The sequence below is a fragment of the Oryctolagus cuniculus genome, chromosome 19, assembly GCF_051225735.1.
Source record: "Oryctolagus cuniculus isolate XC-2025 breed Fujian yellow rabbit chromosome 19, ASM5122573v1, whole genome shotgun sequence".
Taxonomy (NCBI): Eukaryota; Metazoa; Chordata; class Mammalia; order Lagomorpha; family Leporidae; genus Oryctolagus; species Oryctolagus cuniculus.
Window position 1 is genome coordinate 42,089,710 of NC_142885.1, and position 6,000 is coordinate 42,095,709.

Consider the following 6,000-nt stretch of genomic DNA (forward strand, 5'->3'; position numbering starts at 1 on the left):
CCGTTGGTTCACCCTCCAATGGCTGCCGCGGCCAGCATGCTGCGGCCGGCACACCACGCTGATCCGATGGCAGGAGCCAGGTGCTTCTCCTGGTCTCCCATGGGGTGCAGGGCCCAAGCACTTGGGCCATCCTCCACTGCACTCCCGGGCCACAGCAGAGAGCTGGCCTGGAAGAGGGGCAACCAGGACAGAATCCGGCGCCCCGACCGGGACTAGAACCCAGTGTACCGGCGCCGCAAGGCGGAGGATTAGCCTAGTGAGCCACGGCGCCGGCCCTCAAATAAATCTTTTTAAAAGGGGTCAGCGCTGTGGCACAGCAGTTTAACGCCCTGGCCTGAAGCGCCAGCATCCCATATGGGCGCCAGTTCAAGAGCCAGCTGCTCCTCTTCCGATCCAGCTCTCTGCTGTGGTCTACGATAGCAGTAGAAGATGGTCCAAGTCCTTGGGCCCCTGCACCCACATTGGAAACCCGGAAGACGCCCCTGGCTCCTGGCTTCAGATTGGCACAGCTCCGGCCGTTGCAGCCAATTGGGGAGTGAACCAGCAGATGGAAGGCCTCTCTCTCTCTCTCTCTCTGTGTGTGTGTGTGTAACTCATTCAGATAAGTAAAAAAATTAAAAAACAATTTTTTTAAAGTAACCAATACATCATAGTTATTCCTGGCATCTAACAATTTTTTAAACTTCACAGAAATCTAACAGTTCTCATGAGGGGAGGCCATAGGCACTTTTTTCTTTTTGATAATTTATTTGAAAGACGGAGATCTTCCATCCACTGGTTCATTCCCTAGATTGCTGCCAATAGACAGGGCTAGGCCAGGGAGAAGCCAAGAGCTTCTTCTGGGTTTCCCATGTGGGTGCAGGGGCCCAAGGACTTGGGCCATCTTCTACTGCTTTCCCAGGCCATAGCAGAGAGCTGGATCGGAAGTGGAACAGCCGGGTCTCGAACCAGTGCCCATATGACATGACAGCACTGCAGACAGCAGCTTTACCACCTACATCACAGCGCTGCTGCTCCACACACACACAGGTAACTCTCATACAAGGTACCTTCAAAAATAGCTGGCTGGAGCTACAGAAGATGGATGATTCTACACCCCTCAACATTCCTTAGGATTAAGGGAATGGAGTCTCGGGGGAATGATGTAGGCAGGCATACAGGATAAAACTGATCAGGTTTGTGAGCTAGAAGACCATGCCTTCACCACACCCCTACTTGGCCATACCTGTGTGCCCACTGGCCAATCAGGTTAACCACTCCCCTTTGGCAGTGGATTAAAAGCCTGGGACACGGTGGGCACACTCCCCTTTTTGGCCTTTTGCCATCGTGGGCCCGTGCTGCCCTGTGCCTCCAGGGCGTGTGGCCTCCGGGCCACCTGCCTCATGCTTCCTGGCCTACATGCCCCTCCACATGGCCGGCTCCTAGTGCTCGGTATGAATCCGCATTTCTCTCTTGGATAGGGACCTCACTCTCCTATGCACCCTTCTGAATAAAAAGAACGTTAAAAAAAAAAAAAAAGTCCCTGCCTGCAATGCTTGCATCCCTTCCATCAGCTGGTTCAAGTCCCAGCTACTCCACTTCCTGCTCATGTGCCAAGGAAAGCAGCACCAGAATGTACAAGTGCGTGGGAGACACAGAAGGGACTTCAGGCTGCTGAGACCTGGCCCAACCCTGCCCACTGCAGCCATCTGGGGTGTGAACCAGGACAGGGAAGATCTGCTCTCCCTGTCACTCTGCCTTTCAGAACAATTATTTCATTTTATTTGAAGGTCAGTTACATAGAGAGGAGAGACAGGACTTCCCTCTGCTGATTCACTCCCCACATGGCCACAATGGCTGTGGCTGGGCCAGGCCACAGCAGGGAGCTTCTTCTGGGTCTCCCACATCGGTGCAGGGGTCCGAGCACTCAGACCACCTTCTGCTGCTTTCCCAGGCCATTAGCAAGGAGCTGCACTGCAAGCAAAGCAGCCAGGACTTGAACCAGTGCCCATGAGACACCAGCGCTGCAGAGTTTGAGTTAACCTGCTGCACCAGTTCCAGCCCCTCGAATATCTTTAAAAAAAAAAAAAAAAAAAAAAAATTATTTGAAAGAGTTAGAGAGAGGAGAGAGAGAAAGGTCTTTCATCCACTGGTTCACTCCCCAATTGGCCAGAGCTGTGCTGATCCAGTCAGAAGCTTCTTCCAGGTCTCCCACGTCACGTGGGTGCAGGGGCCCAAGGACTTGGGCCATTTTCTACTGCTCTCCCAGGCCATAGCAGAGGTGGATTAGAAGTGGAGCAGTCGGGTCTCGAACCGTTGCCCATATGGGATGCCGACACTGCACGCAGCACCTTTACCCACTAGACCACAACACTGGCCCCTCAAATATCTTTTGAAAACTTTCTTCGGGGCCTCCTTTCTCCTTTGGGGAGTAAGGGCTACGAGGAGAACAGAGTTCTATAGCTCCCCAGATTTTAGGCATGGTCTTTACAGTTAACAGGCATTAAGTTCCACAGCCGAAAAGTTTTAAGTTCAAGTCCCAGCCCCACCTCTGAATATGAGCAGCCCCTCTGTAAGGTAGAAAGAACAGGATACAGTACCTGGCACACAGCAAGGATGTTTTTGTTCATTGTTCTCCATGACCTAGCAGTGACACCTGAGCACTCCCATCTCCCCAGTACTGTTCCAGAGTGCCCCTCCAGCCCCACAAAGTCCCCCCACCCCGAGTCTTGGCAGTCGTGCTCAGGTTTTTCAAGGCCCAGCCCCATTCCAGATGACCCCACTCCCAGAACCTCAGAGCACATCAAGCTGAAGGAGTCTGCAAGCACCCCAGGCCCTGTGCCAAGGACTCCTTCCATAATGGAGGGAGGGAGCGTAGCATTTGGAAAATATAGTAAGTATGGTTTGCTAAATCTTCCATTCAAATTCCCTAAAACTTCTGAACAAGGGACTGACATTGTGGTGTAGTGAGGAAACACCAGCATCCCAGATGGGTCTGGTTCAAGTCCCGGCTGCTCCACTTCCAATCCAGCTCCCTGCTATGACCTGGGAAAAGCAGAAGATGATCCAAGTGTTTGGGCCCCTGCACCCACGTGGGAGACTTGGAAGAAGCTCCTGGCTTCAGCTCAGTCCTGGCCATTGTGGCCATTTTGGGAACCAGTGAATGGAAACATGTTCTTTCCAAAAAAAAAAAAAAAAAAAGACTTGGAACAAGACAAAAAGCAGCCAGTGCTGGGGGCTGGCACTGTGGCATAGCTGGTTAAGCTGCCACCTGCAACGCTAGCATTCCATATGGGCACCAGTTTGTGTCCCAGCTGCAAACACAAAGCAGTGCTGGCTGGACTTGCTGCTAATTACCAAAACAGCCCACACACAGGACCTGGCCCTAGACAGCACCGTCCAAGTAACAAGATTTATACCAAGGCAGAGGGATGGGAGTGAGCAAGAAACAAGATTACAAGTCACTCCAAACGTGTGGAACCAACTGCATCAACACCAGCACAGCACCTGTCCAAGACACACATCTCACGCCTCGCCTGGTCCTCCTGAACTAGAATCCCAACTTGACTAGCTTGACTGCTAGGTGATTGACGAATAATCAGGTCTTCCGAAAGTTTATGGACAACGCACGATGATGACTGCCGGCGCCATGGCTCACTAGGCTAACCCTCCACCTGCGGCGCCGGCACACCGGGTTCTAGTCCTGGTCGGGGCGCCAGATTCTGTCCCGGTTGCCCCTCTTCCAGGCCAGCTCTCTGCTGTGGCCCGGGAGTGCAGTGGAGGATGGCCCAAGTGCTTGGGCCCTGCACCCCATGGGAGACCAGGAGAAGCACCTGACTCCTGCCATCGGATCAGCGCGGTGCGCCGGCCGCAGTGCGCCAGCCGCGGCGGCCATTGGAGGGTGAACCAACAGCAAGGGAAGACCTTTCTCTCTGTCTCTCTCTCTCTCACTGTCCACTCTGCCTGTCAAAAAAAAAAGAAAATGCACGATGATGGAAAGTATGCAAGGATATCAACTGATTGGCCCTAAAACAAGTTCATCTTCTATTACCCATGTATGTATTCAAAATTAGACATACAAGTTAGACATCCCTAATCCGAAAAGCTCCAAAATCCAGGCCAGCACTGTGGCACCATGGGTAAAGCTGCTGCCTTGCAACACTGGCATCCAACAAGGACACCTGCTCAAGACCCAGGTGCTCTGCTTCTGATCCAGCTCCCTGCAAATGCACCTGGGAAAGCACAGGAAGATGGCCCAAGGGCTGTGGCCCCGGCAGATACGTGGGAGACCCAGAAGTAGTTCGGGGCTCCTGGCTTCTATCTGGCCCAGTCCCGGCCGTTGTGGCCATCTGGGGAGTGAACCAGTGGTTGGAAGACCTCTGTCCAAAAAAAAAAAAAAAACCACCTCAGACTGACGTAGGTTTGAACGGGCCTTCTGTGTAGGTAGAGATCTGCTTTTTTACATCAGGGACACAGAAAGTGAAATGAACCAGCTTTCCCCCAAACGCTGGGAAATCAAAGCAAAAAAAAAAAAAAAGTCAGCCTAGAATCTAACAGCCAGGGCCCCACAGCCACTAGGGGGCAGTGAAGCCCTGAGGCGCCTGAGCTATGCAGCACTGCCACCTCCTGGTCAGACACGCACAGGCAAGCCGCCGCCTGGAAAATCCAGGCCCCACCACCCACCCAGCCTGGCCTCAATCGTCCCATACCCAACCCTCGTTCTGGCAACTCAAGCTGGCTCCACATTTCCTCAGTCTTCAACTGGTTAGGCTACTGCGTCCCATCCCTGCAATTCCAACACTGGTGGCCCTCAACTGCTTTCCAGTTAAAGAAGTCCCTCTCACCGGGCCAGCGCTGTGGCATAGCAGCTAAGCAGCCACCTGCCGCCATCCCAAACTGTACTGTTGACTGAAGTCCCGGCTGCTCCGTTTCCAATCCAGCTCCCTGTTACACGCCTTGGGAAAAGCAGATGGCCCAAGTATGGAGCCCCGCCACCCATGTGGGAGACCTGGCTTCAGCCTGACCCAACCCCAGCCACTGCATCCATTTGGGGAGTGAACCAAGAGATGGAAAATCTCCCTATCAATCTTTCAATTAAAATAAATCTTAAAAGAAAAACCGCCCCTCTCTAGCACCATACCCAAGACTTAGAGCTATAAAACCATAGTCCAAGAAACCTGAGGGTACTATCATTTTTTCCAGACCCAAACAAAGTCCTTTCTTCAACTGTGTTCCTGCCTCCGGAATACTAGATTTGAACTTTAAGTCTCCAAAAGCTCTTCCTAATGCTAACCACCTAAAAAGTCCTCAGGTCAAATCTGTTAGCAAGGTCCCCTTGATAATACTTTCAAAAGCTAGCACCACAAAGTTAAAGCCTCTGAAACTTTTCTCCTACAATTGTAAGGGTTTGTGGGTTTTGTCTGTGTGTGTGTGTTTTAAGATTTATCTGGGCCGGCGCCGCGGCTCACTAGGCTAATCCTCCGCCTAGCGGCGCCAGCACACCGGGTTCTAGTCCCGGTCGGGGCACCGGATTCTGTCCCGGTTGCCCCTCTTCCAGGCCAGCTCTCTGCTGTGGCCAGGGAGTGCAGTGGAGGATGGCCCAGGTGCTTGGGCCCTGCACCCCATGGGAGACCAGGAGAAGCACCTGGCTCCTGGCTCCTGCCATCGGATCAGCGCGGTGCGCCGGCCGCAGCGGCCATTGGAGGGTGAACCAACGGCAAAGGAAGACCTTTCTCTCTGTCTCTCTCTCTCACTGTCCACTCTGCCTGTCAAAAAAAAAAAAAAAAAAAAGATTTATCTGAAGTGGAGTTAGAGGGAGAGAGAGGTCTTCCATCCACAGGTTCACTCCCCAAATGCCTGCAATGGCCAGAGCTGAGCTGATCCAAAGCCCAGAGCCAGGAGCTGCTTCTGGGTCTTCCACATGGGTGCAGGGGGCCCAGGGACTTGGGCCATATTCTACTGCTATCCCAGGCCATAGCAGAGAGCTGAACCAGAAGTGGAGCAGCTGAGACTAGAACCCAT